At 37.7% G+C, this 25271-nt stretch overlaps 1 long non-coding RNA gene across 1 annotated transcript; it reads left to right on the top strand.

Annotated features, from left to right (window-relative positions):
- Nucleotides 1-92: 92 nt before the first annotated feature.
- Nucleotides 93-18823, top strand: LOC118925920 (uncharacterized). The gene is made up of 3 exons (XR_008996397.1): nucleotides 93-367; nucleotides 658-809; nucleotides 11092-18823. It is a non-coding gene; the product is annotated as an uncharacterized LOC118925920 (long non-coding RNA).
- Nucleotides 18824-25271: the final 6448 nt, after the last annotated feature.

The raw sequence follows: 25271 nt of genomic DNA, 5'->3' as shown, positions 1-25271 counted from the left end.
GGACGCGAGAGGAGCCATCGCAGACTATAAAGGAGGCTGCGGCTGCTGCGCGTGCGCTCAGAGGCACGGGGCGGTGGGAGGGTGCCCTTGGGTGAGCTCTCCGGCCGCCGGCCCCCGCCCCTTCGGGCTCTGGCGAGGTGGTCGGAAACCCCTGGTCGGCGACGGGCCGGTGGTTACCGAGGAGTTCCCTCGCCCAGCCGCGACGGAAGCAGCCCTCAGGGCGGCGGGTGGCGCGCCCCTGCTCCGTCCCTCCCGCTCCCTGGAGCCGGAACCCACCCTGGGCAGCTGCCCCTTGCCGGACGCCGAGCGCGCGCCCGGCCTTGGGCTGGCAGGAGCCGCCCGCAGCTCGCCCGTTTGCGATTCAGAAGTAAGTTACTCCCACAGGCGTTCGCGAAGGCAGGCGTGCCGAGCGAGGACGGGCGAATTGAGGGACTTAGGGGGCACTGCGCCGCGTGCGAGGAGGCCGCGAGCGCGCGCGGCTGTGAAGTGGGGGTTGAAGGGGCGCCGCGTGGGGCAGAGAATTCAATCGCCGGAACAGACTGAGGGATTTACGAGGATGGGTTCCCCGGGTAAAGTGTTGAGTCGCCTAATCTTTGTGTAATATTTTCCATCCTCCCCCTCGCCTTTTTTTATTTCCCCTTTTTTTTTCTCTTCTAGTTCCTTCCACGCTCAAGTTTGTTGAAGGAAAATGCTGTTGGAAATTTCAGCGTGTGAATAAAAGGCATAGGGTGTGGTAAATGACAGTTACAAACTGAGTCGTGTATTTTGCTGCAATGGCAACAGTGGCACATTGGGAGGAAATAAGCCAGGTATAACGAAATTAAGGTTGACCTGAGGGTGGTGGTTGGTATTCAGGTCTTTTGAGTTTTTTCCTTACTTCCTGCTCTTAACTTCGTAAGGCAATCTAATGAGAATAATTGTGGTAAACAAAGTCAGCATACAACTATTTAGAAGAATAAGGCAAAATAGGAAACACACTAGCACAAACAAGACCCCTCCAAAACAGTAAAAAAAGTAACTGATTTATTTGGTATCCAACAAGTTATATGATTGCTAGGCCTAATGAAGAGATTGAATGATGTGAGGGAAAGGTCCTGAAATTACAACTGATTGAAAAAAATAAATAATAACTTTATTTGTCACCTCCAACGGCCAAGTGTTAAGGTTATTGCTGTTTGTGAGGGCCAGTAAAAGCCTATTCATGTCCACTTACATAGTCAGTAACTAAGAAAACTGCCACTGACTGAAATGAGAAAAATCTAGTCTTATCTGCCATTTCTAACACTTTTGTAACAAATACGTTGAAAACAGTAGACAGCAGATTAGAATAGGCAAAAACTCTGAAAACTGGCAACAAAATGTATTACTAATTTCTTGTTTTGATAATCATGCACTGAAAGTGATATATATTATTTGATCAAAAGCAGCAAATTAGGCTGAGCTATGGGGAAAACAGTTCCATGCAATGTACAGTCCTCATTCTTAACACCTTCTATATTTGCAAATTGCCTACTCACTAACTTGTAACCTTAAAACCAATACATGACGGCATTCATGGACAAGCAGAATGGCAAAAAATACAACCTTCCTGACACATTCCCAGCAGAGGTTAGGCAACACTCAGCTTAATTATTTCAGCTTTCATACTGTAAACAAATGCGCTCTTCACAGTATGTTTTTCACATTTTTCATGCTTTTCACTGCTGGTTTTGCTGTTTTAAGTGCCCTCTAAGCATAGTGCTGAAGTGCTGTCTGGTATTCCTAAGTACAGGAAGGCTGATGTGCCTTGGGGAGAAAACTTGTCCTAGATAAACTCCATTCAGGTTTAACAGTGCTGTTGGCCATGATGAGTTAATGTTAATCAGAAATGTGTATTAAGTAAGGTGTCTAAGCAGAAACACATAAAACAAAGCTTTGTCTTGATGGGTTGATGAAAATGATGTGAGCAGAGTCACTCAGGAACTTAACCCTGAATTTCCCCTAGGAGCAGATTAACATTCATGGTGACTAGAACATAATCACCTCAAATAATGAGAATGAACAGTTTACTAAAGGACACTTCTAAATGTTATACCCACTTTAAAATGCATCTCATTGCCTGAGGTTCCATTATCCATTGTTAACTGTTGCAAATACCTTCATTCCTTTGCTTCTCTCTTCCATTTTACATGGCTAAACCACAATTCTGGTTTGCTATGCTTGCATAAGAGCAATTGAACTTGGCTGGAAGAAGACACAGCCACGCTAACTCTGAAGTGAACTTGTGTTCTCACCCCCTCAGGTTAATTTCCTTAATGCATTTACCCTGCCTTCTTAGCTGTTTAACATCTTCTAAACCTGAGGCTACATCCCACTCACAAGTCATTATCTTGCTTCTTACCTCTAAAAAGAAGTAGAAATCAGTAACAGCTCCTGTATACTCCCACTATTGCATCTAACCACCTTCCTACATCTGAATCCACTGCTACACTCCAGTAACTGAATAAACTCACAATTCCAAAGAACAAACTTACATGCATTGGGTTCCATTTTGCTCTTGGAATTGTCTACTTTCCTTGTGAATTTTTTTCCTCTCAGTTGGGACACTTCTGTGAACTTATAACTGTGTTTTGTAGCTAACATCTTAAAATAATAATAACCTCTTGACCTGTATCTCCCTCCAAATACTACCAAATTGCTCTGGTCTGTTCTCCCATATGGAAAAACCACATCTCCACCTTGTCTCCCTTGAGTCCCACACAGCTGAAATTGCTTAAGGTCATTAGTAGCCTCCATATTCTCAAATCCAATTTTTACTTCTCAGCTTTCCTCTCATATCACCTGTCAACATTTGACACAGTTGATGACTTACTCTTCTTCCTGAAGCTCCTACTCTTGCCTGTTAGGATTCCATTCTGTATTTCTCTCTTGCTGCTCTTCCTTAATGGCTATTCCTTAGTCTCCTTCCTACTTCCTCATTTTCCAGCCTCAAAATGCTGGAGTGCCTCGAATTCAAATCTCACAACTTAGACTGCTTCTCCACTCTCTGTTCTCTCTACCTAGGCAATCACATCCAGATCAGTGGCTCAATGAAACCCACATTTGAATGTATGTATCATACATTTCCCTGAACACTGAGCTCACACTTAACTTTATAGCACTGCTTGAATGGCTAACAGGCATCACAAACAATACAACCAAAACCAAACTCCTGTTTCCCCCCAGATTCTGATTAAGTCTTCTCTTTTCATCATAGGGCAATTCCACTCTCCCAGTTAAGGCTAAAAATTTTGAAGTCATCATTGATTTTTTTTTTGTTACTTTATTTTTTAAATAAAATTATCATTGATATACAGTGTTATGAAGTTTTCAAATGAACATTATGGTTTCAATATTCACCCATATTATCAAGTCCTCACCCCCACCCATTGCAGTCACTGCCCATCAGTGTAGTACAATGCTACAGAATCATTACTTCTTTCTATGTTGTACTGCCTTCCCCATCACCTACCTATATTATGATTGCTAATTCCAGTGCCCTTTAATCCCCTTCTCTGCCCCCACCCTCCAACACAATCCCTTTGCTACCTACTGCTCCCTTCTTGGAGTCTGAGTGTGCAGCTGTTCTGTTCCTTCAGTTTTGCTTTGTTGTTAAACTCCACAAATGAGGGAAATCATTTGGTACTTGTCATTCTCCGCCTTCCTTATTTAACTGAACATAATACTCTCTAGCTCCATCCATGTTGTTGCAAATGGTAGGATTTGTGTTTTTTACAACTGAATAATATTCCACTGTATATATGTACCACACCTTCTTTATCCATTCATCTATTAATAGTCACTTAGGTTGCTTCCATATCTTGGCTATTGTAAATAGTGCTGCAATAAACATAGGGGTGCATATGTCTTTTTGAAACTGGGAACTTGTTTTCTTAGGGTCAGTTCCTAGGAGTGGAATTCCTGGGTCAAATGATATTTCTATTTTTAGTTTTTTGAGGTACCTCCATATTGCTTTCCACAATGGTTGAACTAATTTACATTCCCACCAGCAGTGTAGGAGGGTTCCCCTTTCTTCGCATCCTTGTCAGCATTTGTTGTTTTTGTGTTTTTGATATTGGCCATCCTAACTGATGTACGGTGATATCTCACTGTGGTTTTAATTTGCATTTCCCTGATGATTAGCGATGTGGAGCATCTTTTCATATTCCTGTTGGTCATCTGATTTTCTTCTTTGGAAAAGTGTCTATTCATATACTCCAATTTTTTTTTGTATCATTAATCTACAATTAGATGAGCAACATTATGTTTACTGGACTCCCCCCATCATCAAGTCCCCCCCACATACCCCATTACAGTCACTGTCTATCAGTGTAGTAAGATGCTATAGAATCACTACTTGTCTCCTCTGTGTTGTACAGTCCTCCCCGTGCCCCCAGCCACATTATGTCTGCTAATAGTAATGCTGCTTTTTTCCCCCTTATCCCTCCCTTCCCACCCATCCTCCCCAGTCCCTTTCCATTTGGTAACCGTTAGTCCATTCTTGGGTTCTGTGAGTCTGCTGCTGTTTTGTTCCTTCAGTTTTTTCTTTGTGCTTATACTCCACTGATCAGTGAAATCATATCATGCTTGTCTTTCTCCGCCTAGCTTATTTCACTGAGCATAATACCCTTTAGCTTCATCCATGTTGTTGCAAATGGTAGGATTTGTTTTCTTATGGCTGAATATAATATTCCATTGTGTATATGTACCACATTTTCTTTATCCATTCATCTACTGATGGACACTTAGGTTGCTTGGCTATTTTAAATATTGCTGTGATAAACATATGGGTGCATATGTCTTTTACAAACTGGGCTGCTGCATTCCTAGGGTAAATTCCTAGGAGTGGAATTGCTGGGTCAAATGGTATTTCTATTTTTACTTTTTTGAGGAACCTCCATACTGCTTTCCACAATGGTTGAACTAATTTACATTCCCACCAGCAGTGTAAGAGGGTTCCCCTTCTCCACAACCTCACCAACATTTGTTGTTGTTTGTCTTTTGGATGGTGGTGATTCTTACTGGTATGAGGTGATACCTCATTGTGGTTTTAATTTGCATTTCTCTGATGATTAGCGATGAGGAGCATCTTTTCATGTGCCTGTTGGCCATCTGAATTTCTTCTTCGGAGAAGTGTCTGTTCAGATCCTCTGCCCATTTTTTAATTGGATTATTTGCTTTTTGTTTGTTAAGGTGCATGAGCTCTTTATATATTTTGGATGTCAACCCTTTATCAGATATGTCATTTATGAATATATTCTCCCATACTGTAGGATGTCTTTTTGTTCTGTTGATGGTGTCATTTGCTGTACAAAAACTTTTCAGCTTGATACAGTCCCACTTGTTCATTTTTGCTTTTGTTTCCCTTGCCTCGGGAGATATGTTCATGAAGAAGTTGCTCATATTTATGTCCAAGAGATTTTTGCCTCTGTTTTTTTCTAAGAGTTTTATGGTTTCATGACTTACATTCAGGTCTTTGATCCATTTCGAATTTACTTTTGTGTGTGGGGTTAGACAGTGACCCAGTTTCATTCTCTTACATGTAGCTGTCCAGTTTTGCCAACACCAGCTGTTGAAGAGGCTGTCATTTCTCCATTGTATATCTACGGCTCCTTTATCATATATTAATTGACCATATATGTTTGGGTTAATATCTGGACTCTCTATTCTGTTCCCCTGGTCTGTGGGTCTGTTCTTGTGTCAGTACCAAATTGTCTTGATTACTGTGGCTTTGTAGTAGAGCTTGAAGTCAGCGAGCGTAATCCCACCAGCTTTATTCTTCCTTCTCAGGATTGCTTTGGCTATTAGGGGTCTTCTGTGGTTCCATGTGAATTTTAGAACTATTTGTTCTAGCTTGTTGAAGAATGCTGTTGGTATTTTGATGGGGATTGCATTGAATCTGTAGATTGCTTTGGGCAAGATGACCGTTTTGACAATATTAATTCTATCTATGAGGAGGGAATGTATTTCCATTTTTTGATGTCTTTAATTTCTCACATGAGTGTCTTGTAGTTTTCAACATACAAGTTTTTCACCTCCTTGGTTAGATTTATTCCTAGGTATTTTTTTTTTGATGCAACCATAAATGGAGTTGTTTTTCTGATTTTGCTTTCTGCTAATCTAAACTAACAGATTGTATAGAAATGTAACAGATTTCTGTTTATTAATTTTGTATCCTCCAACTTTGCTGAATTCAGTTATTCTAACAGTTTTTTGGTGGAGTCTGTAGGGTTTTCTGTGTAAAATACCATGTCATCTGCAGTGACTGCTTAACTTCCTCCTTACTAATTTGGATACCTTTTATTTCTTTGTGTTGTCTGATTCCATGGCTAGGAACTCCAGTACTATGTTCATTAAAAGTGGAGAGAGTGGGCATCCTTGTCTTGTTCCCAATCTTAGCAAAAAAGCTTTTAGCTTTTCGCTGTAAGTATGATGCTGGCTGTGGGTTTGTTGTATATGGCCTTTATTATGTTGAGGTACTTAACTCTATACCCATTTTGTTGAGAGTTTTTATCATGAATGGCTTTTGAATTTTGTCAAATGTTTTTTCAGCATCTATTGAGATGATCGTGTGATTTTTGTCCTTTTTGTTGATGTGGTGTATGATGTTGATTGATTTTCAAATATTGTACCATCCTCTCATCCTGGAGTAAATTCCACTTGTGATGGATGATCTTTTTGATGTTTTTTTGAATTTGGTTTGCTGATATTTTGTTGAGGATTTTTGCATCTATGTTCATTAGGGATATTGGTCTATAATTTTCTTCTTTGTGGTGTCCTTGTCTGGTTTTGGTATTAGAGTGATGATGGCCTCATAGAATGGGTTTAGAAGTGTTCCTTCCTACTTTTTGGAATACTTAAGGACGATGGGTATTAGCTCTTCTTTAAATGTTTGATAAAATTCAGCTGTTAATCCATCTGGTCCAGGGATTTGTTCTTAGGTAGTTTTTGATTACCAATTCAATTTCATTCATCCTTGATTGTTTAATACTTCATATCTGCTCCATCTGCAAATCCCAGCAGTATTATCTTCAGAATATGCCCAGAATCTGATGTCTGCTCACTACCTCCATCTTCTTACACCTGGACCATTGCAAAGGACCCCCTAACTGATCTCCTATTCTGTACTTGCCTCCACATGGTTTTATGCACTCAGCACAGTCCGAGAGATCTCTTTAAAAGCCAGTATCATTCCTATCTTAAAACCCACCAGTGGCTCCCCATCTCACTCAAAATAAAAGCCAGAATTCTTACCATGGTCTACAAGGTCCTGTGTAAACTGCCCCTACCCACATTACCTCTGGTTTTATATCCAATGTTTTTTTTCTCTTGCTCATTATCCTTCCTTTTTCTCCATTATCCTTTTTATCTGGAATTTTCCTCCCCTTATTACCTACTTGGTACCTATTTCTTTAGTTCCTTGCTCAGATCTCACCTCATCAGAAAGGTCTTTCCCATGACAGCTCAGCACTCCCCCACTCTCTCTCCCTTACCCTATTTTTCTTAACACCATTTGCCATATAAATCTGTTATACATTTTTGTTGAGTGGCTGTCTCCCATTAGAATGTTAGCTCTGTGTGATGTATCAGATAAATACTTATTGAATGAAAAGATACTGTCTTGCCAATGGGTTTCAGCCCCGGACAAGTTCACTATGGATTCAGTGTGACCAAAGAAATGACAGAAGAACATCCTTGGGGAGAAAGGGTTATACCCAAGTTTATTTACACAGTGGCAAGTCAATCACTAGATTCCCATCCACTCAGAGCGAGTCTGCATGCAGCAAGCTGGTCTCTGCCTCTAGGCCTCTACCACTGCAGCCATCCCAGTCTCTGTCCTCGGTGCTGCCACCACTCCAGTCTCATCTCTGCTCTCCTGCAGCCTTGAAGTCATGCCACCATGTCTCCCAGAACACTGGGTGGAGCTCTTTATATAGAGTTGATAACATTGTATTGCCCACACGTGTGTAGTGAGCTAGCCAACCAGGGCCAGGTGAAAATACTGGCCACAGGAACCTTCACTTTATCCTACATTTGCCTACAAAAATATGTACAAAGTAAAGTATTGTAATTTTCAAAAGCAAAAGGCATATGATTCCTTTCTGCCTGCTTTCTAAAGAATGATAGAATTATAAATCCAGTTCTGGTGTCACAAAAAAAGGGAAAAGCTGGGTGATTCCTAATATGGATAAAATACTGTACTAGATGATGACATTTGAAATTTATATAAATTTGCATATGTATAGTGAATCTTAAACAGATTACTTAAAATTTCTTTCTAATGGGAGATCTCAAGCTTCTAAATGAGCAAAAGATTCATATTGCAACCAGTAGATTAATTCATATCAACTAATAGAAGGAGAGAACTTTCAGCCCTCAGGCTATATGTGAGCATGATTTAATGTGATCCTGTGAGTGGGTAGATGAAGAAAAAGTGAAGTCCTTAAGCCTCTGATTGTAAAAAGGAGTTTATAAGGTTTTGCTGAAATTTTTACCTACCTCATTGATTTCTCTTTTTTTTTTTTTCCTTTATCCTTACCTTCCTTTCAAACTTGGCATAGTGTCATGATTAAAAGCATGGGTTTTGATGTCAACAACCATTTGATCAATAAATATGAGAGATGCCCTCTCAAAAAAAAAAAAAAGGATGGGTTTTGAAATCAAAATGACATAATGTAGAGCTCTGGCTACATTATTGACTGACTAGCAGTGTGACCTTGGGCAAATCACTAAAGTCTCAGAGACTAGAGCTTATGCTTCCTCATCTCTGTTTGGCTTAATAGGGCACAAGGCTGTTTGTCAAAAGTAAGTGAAGTTTTATAAATAATCTAGGAGCACCTGGCACATACATGCTCCACTACTGGTGGTTATCATTCATTCATTCAAGAAAAGCATATTGAGCTGTGTAACATCTCTTAGGAACATAGTATTAAGCAAATTCACTTGGTCTCTGCCCTTCTGGAGTTTATTTTTTAATTAACTATTACATAACTAAGAGGAAACTCTTTGTGTTCTCCAAGTTGTGATATGAGGCTTTCACTCAGTTATGTGGGGAAAAAAAAACAGGAAAACTTTAACAAAAAATGTTACTAGAAAAGGAGTATAGAAACTTCCAGGACAGCACAGTATCAGTATGGTATATCCTTCTAAGCAGGAATGATAATGTCAATAATCAGCAAATCCTGGGATCTTTATTGATTCATGTATTGGTAGTAGAGGTAAGTTCTGAATTTACAAACTGACCATTTTATGAAGTTCCTCCAAATGATAAGATACTAAAGTGAAGCCAAGTTTGAGAACTGTATCCTAAACCCTTTGCCTCTGTCTGGTAAAACAGCCTGAATTAACCCAACTATTCACTTTCTCAGTATCTCTGCATAACTGCACACTGCAGAAGACTGTTAAACAATAGCATAGACTGATTCCACGAAAATCTCATGATCACCAAAATCAAATGAAACCACATTACAGCCAGGCAATCTTACATTTCTCTCTTCAACTTTCTCACCCACTCCAACGAAGTTTTTCAAACTTCTGTCTCCCTCACTTTACTATCTCTCCTTCACATTCCTAAGATCAAGATGACATTACCTCCTTCCTCCTATACTGAAGCCCTAAGTGGAAATGTTTTCCTGCTTACAAATATGCAAACTGCCTATACTCAACTTTTTCCTATTTACTCAGCAATTTATTGAGTACCCACAATGTGCTGGAAATAAGTCAATGAACAATACAAGCATAAATCTCTACCTTCTTAGAGTTATGCTTAATGGAAACAGCAGGCATAAGTAAAAGACACGGTAATTTAGCAAGTAGTAAATACTGTGGAGAAGAGTGGAGGATGATAGGAAGTACTGGATTAAGGAGTAATATTTTCAAGAGTGGTCATTGAGCAGGTCACATTTGACCAAAGACTGAAGGTGACTGGGGACTAAGCTATATGGATATCTGGTGAGGAGTGTTCTGGTAAGGGGAACAGCAAGAGCAAATGTCCTGAGGCAGAAATATTACTAGTGGGTTCAAGAACAAAAAGGAAAGCTGCATGGGTGAAATGAAGTGACTGAGGGGGAATGTATTAGGAAATGAGACCAAACAAGTTAAAGGAGGAGGTAAAGGATCAGATCACAAAGGAGCTAATAGGCCATTGTAAGTTGACTTTTATTCTGAGTGAGATGTGAAACCATTGGAGAGTTATGAGCAGAGAAGTGGCACTGGCTATTCTGTTGGGAATAGTCTCAATGGCAAGAAAGGTAGCAGGGAAACTAGGTAGGATGCTACTGTGTTGTCCTAAGGTCACTTTCAAAACAAGAATTATGCCTCTTCTCAGGGCCATTTTCTTTGCATATGCTTTCTTTCCACCATTTCCATTACTTTGCACTATCTACTATTTCTTCCTTTGTATACTGGATCCTTTGTATACGGAAACTCTCCCTTTCATCTGGGTCCTTTACATTGGTTTTCAAACATGTTGGAATTTTAGGTAAAAAAAAAGAAACCTTCTTTGACCTGTCACTGCTCTGCCACAGTTCCTCACTTGAGCCAAACTTCCAGTAAGACTTCTCTTTGGCACCTCATGTGTTTGATTCTTCTGAATTCATATTTCAGGTCACTGTAATTAGACATCTGCCCCCATGGCATAACCAAAATAAATTTTCCTAATGCAGTGGTTCTGCAAAAGATAATGCTAATTCTCCAAGCGGAATCTGGAAATGTGTGGCAGTATTATTTTTACTTGTTTATTTTTGGTTATGATTGAGAGTAAAAGGTGCTACTTCTGTTTAGTTGTCTTGGGTTAGGGATGCCTAACATACCACAATGTGTAGGATAACCTCACATTTAAGAACTACTGTTCAAAAAACCAGTATCACCCCAGTGAAAAATAGTGTTAATGGTCACAAAAGACTCCTATGTACCTATGTCCACTGAACATTTTTCAGTCTTTTTCCTACTTGATCTTAGAATATTGACAATGATAACTACTCTCTTTGCATAACCCTTCTATCTTGGCTTCTGTGATGTATCACATTCCTTGTTTTCTTCCTGCCTTTCTGACAGCTCCTCTCATTTTTGCAGACTCATCCTCCTCTACTCCACTACCAAATGTTGAGGTTCTTCAAGAATCAGTCCCTTGGAAATGACATCAGCAAAAATGTCAAGTAGGGAACTCCCAAGGACCTGTCCCTCCACATAAACAGCAAATAAATCTTCACAATTATCAGAATCAAGTTTCTGTTTTCTCTGGAAACTAGTCAAAGGTTTAGTAACCATGCAAGCATTTAAGCAAGAAAAAGGTGGTTGAATCTCACTAGGAGAGCTTTGTGTCATTTAAACTTATCCTGGGCCCATTTCCTCATCCCTAGTTCGTGACAGTTTTGAAGACAACAACCTGTATTTCTAGTATAAATTACTGGTGCTAGAGGGAGCAGAATGGATCTTCTCAAAGAATTATGGTGGTTTATTTGGACCTGTCTGGTAGCTCCCTGAAAGACTGGCACAAAGGGCTTTCCCTTATTTTGCCAACTCAGAACTCTCCCATATCAGAGGTGACTGCTCAGGGGACATTTGTCAAAAACATACAAAGGTGGTTTATCTGCTGCCACCTGGCGAAAGGACTAATAATTGGGGCAAACAATAGACACACCAAAAAGCCTGGGAGGGAAGGCTGAGTGATATGCTTTGGAGCATAAATTGTTTGAATAAGGCCCCCACATATTCCTGGGAATCTAAAAAGCTACATGCACATCCATGGGTGGGCCAAATGCTCAGAAAAAGACCCTAAAATCTCACCTTTGGTTAACTCAGGGTCTGCACAAATAGGAAATGAAGCCTAAAATGGATTTGTAAATTGCCACCAGACTGTTAAAACCATGACCCAACACAAACACAGAGCCCACTAGAAAAAAACTGGAAGTTTTTTTTTCATTTTTTTGTTCTAGACATTTAAGAAAATATCTCTTGAATCACTAACTGACCATTAAGCAAACAGAACAGAGACTATAGTGGCCACACACAAGGGATACAAACTGTACAAACTTAGTTCAGAAAAGTCATTGAAATAAACAGCAACCACAACCCTCAACAACAAAAAACTAGAATGGAAAGAGAATCTTATTCCCAGACTTACAACATTATAGTAATCAATATGTCTAGTCTTCAACAAAATACTACATGGCAGGCAAAAAAGATACTATTGCCCATATACAGGGAAAAAAAACTTCCCTGGAAGGACAAATGTTGGACTTACTACACAAAGACTTTCCATTGAGTATAGTGGAAGAACTAAAGCAGATCAGGAGAGCCTTATCTCACCAGAGAATATTAATATGGAGATTGAATGTGTAAAAAGAACCAAATCGAAATTCTGGAGTTAAAAAGTACAAAACAGACAAAATTCACTAGAGGGATTCAACAGCAGATGTGAGCAGTCAAAAGAAAGAATCAGCAGACTTCAAGATACATCAAGTAAGATAACTCAGTCTGAGGAGTAGAAAGGAAAAAGAATGAAAAATGAACAGCACCTAAGAGCCTATGGAACAATATTGAGAATACCAATATGTGCTTAATGGGGGTCCCAGAAAGAAAGTAGAGAGAATGGAACAGAAAGAATATTTGAAGAAATAATGGTCAAGAACTTTGACCATTACTGATGAGAGAGATGAGTCTAGATGCCCAAGAAGCTCAAAGAAAGGTAAAGATGAAGAGACACACCAAGACAGGTTGTAATCTAAATGGTCAAAATTCAATGGCAAAGAATCCTGAAAGCAGTAAGAGAGAAGCAAGTATTCACACACAAGGGAACCTCAATAAGATTAACAGCTGATTTCTCACCAGAAACTATGGAAGCTAGGGGGCAGTGCAGTGATATATTCAAAGTACTGAAAGAAAAATGTCAGCTAAATTCTATATCCAGCAAAACTATGAAGGAAAAATTAAGACATTCTCAAGATAACAACTGAAGAGAGTTTGTCACTAGTAGACCCATCCTGCAAGAAATACTAAAGGAATTCCTTAAGCCTGAAATGAAAGGACAGTAACTTGAATCCACACAGAGAAATAAAAAATTAGCTATGTAAGTAAATATAAAAGTTTGTGTTAATGCATTTTTGTTGGTAACTTTTTTTTTCCTGCATGATTTAAAACAACTACAAGAACAGTAAAAGACTCATATGTCCTGATTTCAAAGCTACTTATAGAGCTACAGTGATCAAAACAGTGTGGAACTGGCAGAAGTTTTGATAAGTAAATGTAATAGAATTAAGAGCACAGAAATAAACCCATATTTATGTGGTCAATTGATTTTTGACAAAGATGTCCAGACAGCTCAGTGGGGAAAAAATAGCATTTTCAGTAAACGCTGAGAAAACCAGATATCTACATGGCAAAGGAATGAATTTTGACTATTACCTCACTCCATATAACATTTAACTCAAGATGAATCAGACTTAAATGTAACAACAAAACTATACAAATCTGAAAAAAATTATTGGGGTAGGACTACATGACGGGGTTTAGCAATAGATTCTTAGATGAGACATCACAAATAACAAAATGAAAACAGGTAAATTCTGGACTTAATTTAAAACCTTTGTACATCAAATAATATTATCAAGGAAAAAGGGCCCACTGAATCTGAAAAAAATACTTGCAAATCATTATCTGTTAAGGTTCTCTTGTCTAGAATAAATAAATCTTATAAGTCATCAATAAAAAAAAATTTTTTAATAGATAATGACTTAGACATTTTTCAAGGAAGATATTCCAATGGCTAGCAAACACTAAAAGATCCTCAACATCTTAAGTCATTAAGGATATGCAAATCAAAACTACATGAGATAATCCTCATGTAATTGGAGATTAATGATACCAAAATAAAAATTTTAATTAAAAAAAATTTAAAAACTACATGAGATAGCACTTCATACCCACTAGGATGACTATAATTCAAAAACAAGTGTTGGTAAGGATGTGGAAAAATTAGAACCCTCATAAATTGCTAGTGGGAATGTAAAATAGTGCAGCCATTGTGGAAAACAGTTTGAGGATTCTTCAAGAACTTATTTTGAACTACCGTATGAACCAGCAGTGCTACTCCTAAATACATATTTAAGAACTGAAAATGGGTATTCAAACAAAGTTTCAAGTGAATGTTTACAGCTAAACAATAACCAAAAAGTAGAAAGAAATGTCCATCAATAGATGGATAAACAAATTGTGGTATACCTATACATTATTCAACTGTAAATAGGAATAAAATGGTGATGCATGATACAACATGGATCAACCTTGAAGAACATGCTAAGCAAAAAAATCCAGACAGAAAAAGTCACTTACGTGATTCCATTTATGTGAAATGTCAAATAGGCAAATCCATAAAGATAGAAAACAGGTTAGTAGTTGCCAGAGGCTAGGCAGAGGTAGGATTGAGGAGTTACTGCTTAATGGATATGGGGTTTGTTGAGTGGTACAAATACTCAAACTTAGAAGTGATGATGGTTGCAAGCACCATGAATGCATTGGAAGCCACTGAATTGTATACTAAAATGGTGAATTTTATGTCATCTAAATTCTACCTGAATTACAGGAGTCATTCTTAACTATTTTCTTTCCAGGCACTCTAATCCACTCCGGTGTCTTCTGTGTATATTACTATCCAGCCCAGGTCTTTTTTCTGAGTTACATGCCTGAATATCCAACTCCTTACTTATCTAACACCTCCACAGGTACGCTTCAGATGCATCTTTGCAACATACAAAATTGAGCCCATTACCTTGCCCTTCAATTTAGGTGACCTCTGAATGTTTCCTATCAGTAAATACTAAAAGCTCACATTCATTGAGAGTTTACTATGCTAGGGGTAAAATAAGTGTTTTACTTTCATTAGTTTGTTTAATCCTCACAAGAACCTCATATATTATTTGCTTTTTGCAGTGAGAAAATTGAGAGGTAAAATAACTGGATAATCACACACCTTGTAAGTAAGGCTAACTTTGAACAAAAGGATCCTGACTTCTCAAAGACTTTGTTCTAAATGATATTGCTAATGATTTTTTTTTTTAGAAACTAGACATCATTGTCCCTTTCCTCCTGTTCATGCCTAAATTATATCTTGCCTTGACTTCTCTCCTGAAATCCAGTTTCCCATATATAATAGCCTACTCAACATCTCCATTTGAATGTCAAGTGGACATCTGAAACTTACCGTCCAAACCAAATTCCTTATCTTCAACAACCTGTTGTTCAGTTGTCATTCTCATTTCACTTATGCCAGCTCCATCCTTCACATTGCTGAGGCTAAAAACTTAAGAATTGTTAACATCATTCTATGTTGACAGATAGTAACTGCAGTAGAAAGGGTGAGGATTTAACAAAATGGGTAACTATTGAACCACTGTGTTGTATATTTAAAACCAATATAAAATTGTATATCAACGATATTTCAGTCATTTAAAAAAAAAACTTTGGAGTGTCCTTGACTTTCCTCTTTAACACACACATCCATTCTCAAGAAATTGTGAGCTCAACTTTTGAAATAGAATCAGAATCTGGCCACTTCTCATTTCCTTCACTGCCACCATCCTGACTCAAGCCACTCAGTCCCTCATCTGGACTATAGCTCAGTTGCCTACTTGATCTCTCTGGTTCTACCTTGCTTCCTATAGTCTGTGCTCAACAGGGCAGGTAGTAATGCTTTTTTAAAATTATTTCTTAATTGAAGAATAGTTGACATACAATATCATGTTAGTATCTGTCATACAATTGTGATTCAACAATTATACATACAAAATGCTCACTATAGTAAGTGTAGTTACTGTCTGCCACCATACAAAGCTATTACAATATTACTATATTCCCTATGATGTACTTTTCATTGCTGTGACTTATTTAATTTACAACTGGAAGTTTGTACCTCTTTATCCTTCACTTATTTCACCTAACATCTAGTGATGGTTTTAAAAATAAATCATACTGTGTCACTCATCTGCTCAGAACTTTTCAGTAGCCCCCTATTTCACTTAAAGTGAAATCAGAAGTTGTAACAATGACCTACAAAAGCTGTGTTTGAACTGGGTCCTCTATATCATCTCCAATTCTCCACCCTTCCTTGCTCCAATTGCCTCCTTGTTCTTCAAATACTCTGGACAGGCTACTACTTGAGGGCTCTTGCACGAGCTATTTACTCGGCATTCTGCTATATATCCACTTGGCTAACTCCTTCACCTCCTTTAAATCCTTGCTCAAATGTCACCTTTTCATTGGGGTGTAATTTGATCACCCCACATTAAAAATTGCATCCCTTCTACCTCCATCCATGATTCCCCTTTCTATGCTCTGTTGTTTTACCTGTGACACTTGTCATCTTCTAGCATGCTTTACAATTTACTTACTAAATTATAAACTACATTTACTGTTTATTGGCTATCTCCTGCCCACTGAGGTAAGCTCCATAACAATAGGAATTGTCTCTTTTGCTTACTGATATATCCCAGCTATTTGGCTCATAGTTGATTCTCAGTAAATATTTGATGCGTGAATGAACAAGCAAAGAATGTAAAAAACTTATTAATTTTAACACTACATAATTGTTAGGTCATAGCAGAAGTCAAAGTTGAAATTATAAATTGTATACAAATTTAAAAACTAGAACACTTCATATGAAAACACATGGAATATGAATAAAATCTAAATCCAAAGGGAAAAAATCATAACTTTAAAGAAACATAATGCCAAAAGTAATTACTGGGATCAAATATCTGACATAATGTCCTCTGTACCATCCCCTCCTGCATCCATCTCTGTAAGGCTACTAGACGTTCTCTCCCAAAGTTACTGCGTTAGAACGGTAGTTCTCGAAGTGTAGTCAATGGACCAACAACATCAGCATTACCTGGGAAATTGTTAGAATGTAAATTCTGATTTAATAAGACCTGTGAGTGATTCTGATGCACATGATTGAGATTCAATACGTTAGAATTGGGGAGCCTATTTCTCACTGCTTTTCTCCTATGACCCAAAAGAGGAGTTGAGTCTACATACTCAAACACTTTATTTTGCTTAGGGAGAGAAATTTAATGAAAAGTATAACAGATAAATAGTTCAGCCATGTTAGTACAAAATTTAATTTTTGATGCATTCTGTCCACCATGTAAATTTTAAGTAATCTGTTTTTCATGATGAGGCAAGACAAAAATATTGTGCAGAAGAAAATTCACAGTCATAGATTTATATCTGCCTTATGGTTTTTATCCTGATGTTGATAATCACAGACAGATCTTTACAGAATATCTTACAGTATTTCTATAAAGAAGTATCAAGACCTGTATTGGGAGCATTATAAAATGTACTGAAGGACATAAAGCAATTTGACTAAATTAATAGCCATTTAATTTCCTGGATGGGATTACTTAATATTGTAAAGGAGGACAGTGCTTCCAAATTAATAAATAAAAGTAATGCAGTTCCAATCACAGGCACAACTTTGGGGAAGTGAGGGTTGTATTTGACAAGTTCATTCTAAATTTTATCTTGTGAAATGAATTAATGAAAAGTTCAGAATTATGAGAAAAGAGAATGAGGGAGAGCTTTTCATACCACACACTAAAATTTACTATGAAGCTAAAGTGTTTTTAAATGTATGTTGTGGATATTGGAAGAAACATACTGTATGGAAAAAACATATTCCAAACAATGTATGGGAATACTGCAGTTCAAAACTAGATCGATGTGGTTATAACAAAGCAGTGTATTATAAAGGACATATTCTAATGAAATTGATGAGATATTCAAGAAATGATGTTGAAGCAATTAGCTACCCATTCTTAAGAAAAGAAAATTAGATCCCCTCTTTACATCATACTCCAAAATAAATTCTTAGTTATTAATGTCACTAAATATTAAGAATTAAAGTATAAAGTAGACTAGTTTTGATCTAGGAGTGACAGGATATGAAACCAAGACACCGTGGAGGAAGACTTGGACACATACAAATTAAAACCTTCATGAAAAAATGCACCACAAATTAAAGATAAATTATGGATTTGGAGAAAATTAAATTGTAAGGCATAAAATAATCAAGAAATTGATATGTATACTATATAAAGAGCTGAAATTAGTAGCAAGATGAACTACTCAACAGAAAATAAGAACATAACTTAATAGATGAGTCAAAAGAAGAAAACAAATGGCTGATGAACATACCAGAAATGCTCAATTTACATATAAACCAAGAAATACAAGATTAGCACCTATATGTACCTCTTTTTCAAGATTCCATTTTATTTTCCTAATTTCATAGTTATATATTCTTATGTTTTCTATCACCTTATGATTTTCACAGATAAGAAAACTAGGGTACAAAGCAGTTCAATTAGTTGGCCAAAGCCACACAGATAATAACCATGGCAGAACTAGGACAGTTTGGCTCTAGGATGTACCCTCTAAATTTCTACACCATGCTACCTCTAAATGAATTAAAGCTGTTTTCAAATGTGATCTGAAAGTGGTCAAGACCCTTTCAGAAAATCTATGATGTCAAAACTTTTCCTAACAATTAAACATTATTTGGCTTTTTCACTCACTTTTTCATGAGTGTACAGTGAAGTTTTCTTGAGGCTATGTGATGTTGCAAAAGACTGAAAGCAAAAACAGATATGAGAATACAGCTGAGTACCAACAAGCCAGTTATTAGATTTACAAGAATATAAACAGCCACTCATTTTGAAAAATGTTTTTTCATAAAAGTATTTATTTGTTAACATATACTTTATTATTATTTGAAGTGAATTAATGAATATGTTTACATTTTCTCAGTTTTGATTTCCAATGTGGTAAATGTTGCTGGCTAAAACCCACATAAACAAAAGCTCTTTGCAGTTTCAATAATTTTTAAGGATATAAAGCATTCCTGAGACCCAAAGTTTGAGAACTACAGAATTAAAGAATTACCTTTAGCTGAGTCATTTGGGTGCCTATTCCCCTTTTCATTACCCTCACATATACAGAGCATATCCTAGGGGAATCTATGACTTTTGTCCCCAAGAATAAAATCTAGAGAATTGTTCTCCAGGCTAAAGCACTGTTTCCCAAAGTATAGAAAACCATTCAAGATGGTAGTGTCACCATCAGCCCACTTCTCTCTGGGCACAACCTGTGCCCAAGTACAAACTCCGTTGAGCAGCACTCTGTGCAGTAACTAAGTCATCCCCACCCAGCATGCTGGCAAATGTAATAGGGCTGCCTGTTAGGGCATACTTAACTAGGATCATCAGCAAGGGATGTCCTGCATGACAAAGGCATATCTCATGTTTGTAATCAGCTGTGGCTGCAAGAGCACTTGATTCTGGTGTTCCATTTACAATATGGGTTTTAAAGTTTCCTTTTAAGGTTAATTTAAAAAATTAGGTTGATTTAAAGAAAAATGTTGACATGTGAATAGGCAAAAAATCGTTAAGTGAGGGAAGTTTGAGAAACACTGCTCTAAAGCAAGTCATTGATCTGTCTGGAGTGGTCTTTGGTATGGTTGTTGAGGTCTGAGAAAAAGAGGCAAAGCTTGAGATAACTCCACACCTCACATGAAGGGGGATCAAAAAGGAAGGAACTCTGCCCAGGAATGGAAGATCAAATTGCTTCTTTTTGGCACCTGTGAAGGGTTTCTAGCCTCTACGTTCCTCCCCCCAATTGAACCCGTTTATCTTTATCAGCGTGTTTTGTTCACATACACGTTAACTTGTGTCCATCCCTGTATTGTGAGGACTTAATTACCCTGTAAAACACTATGTGAGATGATATACATGATAAGTATAAATAATTCCCTACAACTCAACAACAAAAAAATACCTGATTAAAAATCAGACAAAAGACTTGAATAGACATTTCTCCAAGGAAGGTAGGCAAATGGTCAAAAGCACATGAAAAGAAATGTGCCCAACATCATTAAACACTGAGGAAATGCAAATCAAAACCATAATGAGATGCCACTTCATACCCACTAGGATGGCTTTATTTTAAAAAAAAAGTAAGTGTGAGGTGGGTATGGAGAAACTGGAACCCTTCTGCATTGCTGGTGGAAATGTAAAATGGTGCAGCCACTACTGAGAACTGTATGGAGATTCCTCAAAAAATTTAAAAGAGAATTATATGATCCAGCAATTCCACTTCTAGGTATATACTCAACATAAAGGAGGGACTTGAACAGATCTTTATTCACCAATATTCATGGAAGCATTATTCACAATAGCCAAAAGATGGAAGAAACCCAAGTGTCTATCAATAGATAAATGGATAAACATGGTAAATATGTATATGGAACATTATTCAGCTTTAAGGAAGGAAATTCTGACACATGCTGAATATGGATGAACCTTGAAGGCACAATGACAGTCACAGAAGGACAACTACTGTTTGACTTCCCTTATATGAGGTACCTATTCATATGAAGTTCCTATATGAGGTAGTCAAATTCATAGGGACAGAAAGTAGAAGAGAGGTGACCAGGGAGTGAGGAAAGGGAGTAATGGGGAGTTGTGTTTAGTGTTTAATGGGTACAGAGTTTCAGCATAAGATGATGAAAAACTGGAGGTAGATGGTGGAAATGATTGCACAACAGGATGAACGTACTTAATGCCACAGAACTGTACACTTAAAAATGGTTTCAATGGTAAAATTTATGTATATTCTACCACAATTAAAACACTATGCGAAGAATTATTATCCACATAACTTAAAGCACAATCTGACTCTCAGTATTGTATGTCTCATGTGAATGGGCGATCGGACATACAGAGATGACCCCAAGATACTAGCCACAATATTCAATATTTAATGTAATTTGCATGGCATTGTCTACTTGTATGTATGCTCTTTACTCACAGATTAAAATTTTAGACTGACGGAGCATCACTCCTGGGTCCCAATTTTAGGCTTTTCTTTTGCAACCCTAGCAATATTACAATGCATCACACTGGATCCAAAATGGAAGCACTCTCTTGTGCCAGGAAGTTACCTCCAAACAGAAGCACAAGTTGGCCAATAATACATGAGGCAACTCCATTCAGCTAGGGAATTAAAGTGTTATGGTAACAGTTGCTCAGGTCTTACTCCCTATTCAGATCTCTGGTTTATCCAAATCATTTTGCAATGCAAACTTACCTCTGCAAACTTCTTTTTGCAAAACAGTACAAAACCTTAAGAAAATAGTAAGCAACTTTTTAAAATAGGAAAGCTGATTATTTTGAAAAAGAAAGTTCATAATTTTATTGACTTTTTATGAAGCTACTACAATTAGTCTTTTTTGTGAATGGTGTTTTTTTTATGTTTGAAACTACATAAACTGGCAACATTTCTCCAAAAAAGAGTTTATCAGTGCCTCAAAGGCTTTTGTATTGTCCTTCAGCTATTATTATCTGTCTTTGAATCAAAGCAGAGGGAAAGCCTACAATGATTTCTTGGAATACTTTTATTTTCCCAAATTTAAGAGAGATTGCATCCATTTAGGAGTCTTTGCTAAAGCAAAATTTATAAGTAGAGTGTGATGTAGAACCCTACAGGTTTTTAATACTGTTTGCAATTATTTCTAGTTAAAGTAGGGTTTGTCTGGTTCCTCCATCTAGCAACTACTTCTCTAAACACTCACCTGACAGATTGGATGCTCCATCAAACTGTCATAGGATCCATTTCTTCAAAACCTCCTTAAAATGAATATTCAGGTATTTTGCTCATAATCTGAATTATTGGGAGGTAAACCAATGGAATTATGAAGGCAGCAGTTTAATCCAACTTAGGGTAGATTGACCAAGTACCCAGTTTCTCATGCAGTGTTTCAGGAAATATAATTCCACTCATGTAAATATCTAATATCTGCTAATTAAACTTACTTATTTTGAGATGATATGACTTCCATAGGAATCTTCTTTTAAGCAGGCCCATATTATGTGCCTTTAGGCCAGTGCATTAAACACACTGCAGCAGGGAGCAGCACCCTTGGCACATACAAGCAGGTGCATGTCCTTGCAGCCCAGTCCAGTAAGGACAGATGACACCATTGGTAGGGTTCCAAACTTACATTAGTGTTGTCTGTTGTCAGGTGGTATACAACAGAGGGAGTACTGAATTATTTCCTTTTAAGATACTGTTTTTCCATCTGGCTTTCATTCCTCCCATCACAAAATATCCTTACAGAAAAAGAAATATTCATCAGCTATATCAAAAAAGGTAGGCTATCTTAAATCAATATTTAGAAAAATTTGGTTTGCAAAATTCTAAAACAGATTTTAGATGTTTTATTTTATGAAAGTTATTTTCCTGTTTGAAGGAATACAACTATTTATATAATGAATAAACTTACCTATGGGACACTACAAATATAAAAGCCCTCTGTAGCAAAGAGGCTTTCTCCCAATATCTTTTCTAATTTTCTTTCTTAGTAGGACCTTTGATTTTAACAGAGCCCACATCTGTCCAGAAGAAGACTGTATTTCCCCACGTCCCTGTAGCTTGATGAGGCCATGTGATCAAATTCTGTCCAATAGAATTAAGCAAAATTAGTGCATGGAACTACCAGGAAAGGTCCTTAAAAGGATAGGGCTGTTCTGCATTTCTCCTTCCTGTGGCTCCAATATGAATGGGATACCTGGACCTTGAATAAGCCATCTTGGACTAGGAAGCAGCAACTGTTAAGGATGACAGAGCAAGATGGGAGACTGCTTTCCTGGAACCTGGAATGGTACAGCAGCCCTAAAGAGACTGCCTACACATTTTTTCACAAGAGAGGTAATATAATCTACTATCTTTTAAGCCACTGACATTTTGGATTTTTTTGGAACTTGTAGTTAATTCAACTCTCAAATATGGAAAGAAATACACCATATTGCGCTCTAAGTTGTTCAGTATTCACTGGGCATGGCATCTCCATTTAATTAAGTACCTCAAATTCCTGTAGTAAAAAAGAGGAATTAATAATAATATGGCTCACCCAAGATTCTCCTTCTAAGGATGGCAGTACTTTCAATATGATGTCCACCTCCTTTGGAGGAATAGCAGGTCTTGACAGATGCAAATAGGTTATCAAAAGCAAATGAGAAAACTTCCCCAAATTGGGGGAGGAAATAGTGTCTCAGACCATGAAAGCCCACAGAACTCCCAACACAAGGGACCCAAGGAGGACAACACAAACACATATAATAATTAAAATGGCAAAGATCAAAGACAAGGACAGAGTATTAAAGGCAGCCAGAGAGAGAAAAAAGATCACCTACCAAAGAAAACCCATCAGGCTATCATCAGACTTCTCAACAGAAACCTTACAGGCAAGAAGAGAATGGCATGATATATTTAATGCAATGAAACAGAAGGGCCTTGAACCAAGAATATAGTATCCAGTACATTATCATTTAAATATGAAGGAGGGATTAAACAATTCCCAGACAAACAAAAGTTGAGGGAATTTGCCTTCCACAAACCACCACTACAGGATATTTTAAAGGGAATGCTCTAGATGGAAGCACTCCTAAGGCTAAATAGATATCACCAGAGAAAATAAAATAAGAGCAAAGAAAGCAGACCAACCAAATACTAACTAAAGGCAAAAAATAAAATCAACTATTCACAAAAGCAGTCAAAGGAAACACAAAGCAGTATAGAATAAAACACTTAACATAAAGAATGGAGGAGGAGGAATATGAAGGGAGAGAAATAATCATCAGACTGTGTTTATAATACCTTAATAAGTGAGTTAAGTTAGATGATTAGATAGTAAAGAAGCTAGCCTTGAACCTTTGGTAACCACAAATCTAAAGCCTGCAATGGCAATAAGTGCATATATTTCAGTAATCACCCTAAATGTAAATGGACTGAATGCACCAATCAAAAGACACAGAGTAACAGAATGGATCAAAAAGCAAGACCCATCTATATATGCTGCTTACAAGACACTCACCTCAAACCCAAAGACATACACAGACAAAAAGTGAAGGGATGTAAAAAGATATTTCATGCAAACAATAGGAAGAAAAAAGCAGGTGTTGCAGTACTTATATCAGACAAAATAGACTTCAAAACAAAGAAAGTAATAAGAGATAAAGAAGGATACTGCATATTGATAAAGAGGGCAGTCCAACAAGAGGGTATAACCATTATAAATATCTATGCACCCAACACAGGAGCACTTACATAAGTGAAACAAATACTAACAATTAAAAGAGGAAATAGAATGCAATGCATTCTTTCTAGGAGACTTCAACACACCAGTCACTCCAAAGGACAGATCCACCAGACAGAAAATAAGTAATCAGAGCAAAGATTTCTGAGGCACTGAACAACACACTAGAACAGATAGACCTAACAGACATCTACAGAACTCTACACCCAAAAGCAACAGGATACACATGCTTCTCAAGTGCACATGGAATATTTTCCAGAATAGACCATATACTAGGGCACAAAAGAGCCTCAGTAAATTTAAAAAGATTGAAATTCTATGAACCAACTTCTCAGACCACAAGGGTATAAAACTAGAAATAAATTGTACAAAGAAAACAAAAAGGCTCACAAACACATGGAGGCTAAACAACGTGCTCCTAAATAATCAATGGATCAATGACCAAATTAAAACAGAGATCAACTAATATACAGAGACAAATGACAACAATAGCACAAAGCCCAAACTTCTATGGGACACAGCGAAGGCACTTCTAAGAGGAAAGTAAATAACAATCCAGGCCTATTTAAAGAAGGAAGAACAATCCCAAATGAATAGTCTAAAGTCACAATTATAAAAACTGGAAAAAGAGAGGCAGAGCCAAGATGGTGGCATGAGTAGAGAAGTGGAAATTTCCACCCAAAACCACATATATTTTTGAAAATACAGCAAAGACAACTCTCCCTAAAAGAGAGACCAGAAGACACAGGACAACAGCCAGACTACAGCCACACCTGCGAGAATTCAGTGCCTCACGAAGGGGGTAAGATACAAGCCGCAGCCCAGCGAGACCCGAGTGCCCCACACCCCAGCTCCCAGCGGGAGGAGAGGAGTTGGAGTGGGGAGGGAGAGGGAGCACAAGACTGCTAAATAGCCAGCCCTAGCCATCCGCACCGGACCGCAGACACAGTGCATGCGTGGGGTGATGAAAACTAGGGAAACAGGACAGTAAGACCTGTGAGTGGGTTCCTGCAGCCAGTGCCCCGGGGACAAAGAAAAGCGAGTGCTTTTAGGAAGTCTTAAAGGGACAAGGACCCCACCGCCAGACAGAAGCATCCCGGGA

The sequence above is a fragment of the Manis pentadactyla genome, chromosome 3 (assembly GCF_030020395.1).
Source record: "Manis pentadactyla isolate mManPen7 chromosome 3, mManPen7.hap1, whole genome shotgun sequence".
NCBI classification, from domain to species: Eukaryota; Metazoa; Chordata; class Mammalia; order Pholidota; family Manidae; genus Manis; species Manis pentadactyla.
Note: the sequence above shows the minus strand (reverse complement) of the source record. Positions and strands in the feature narration are given on the sequence as shown.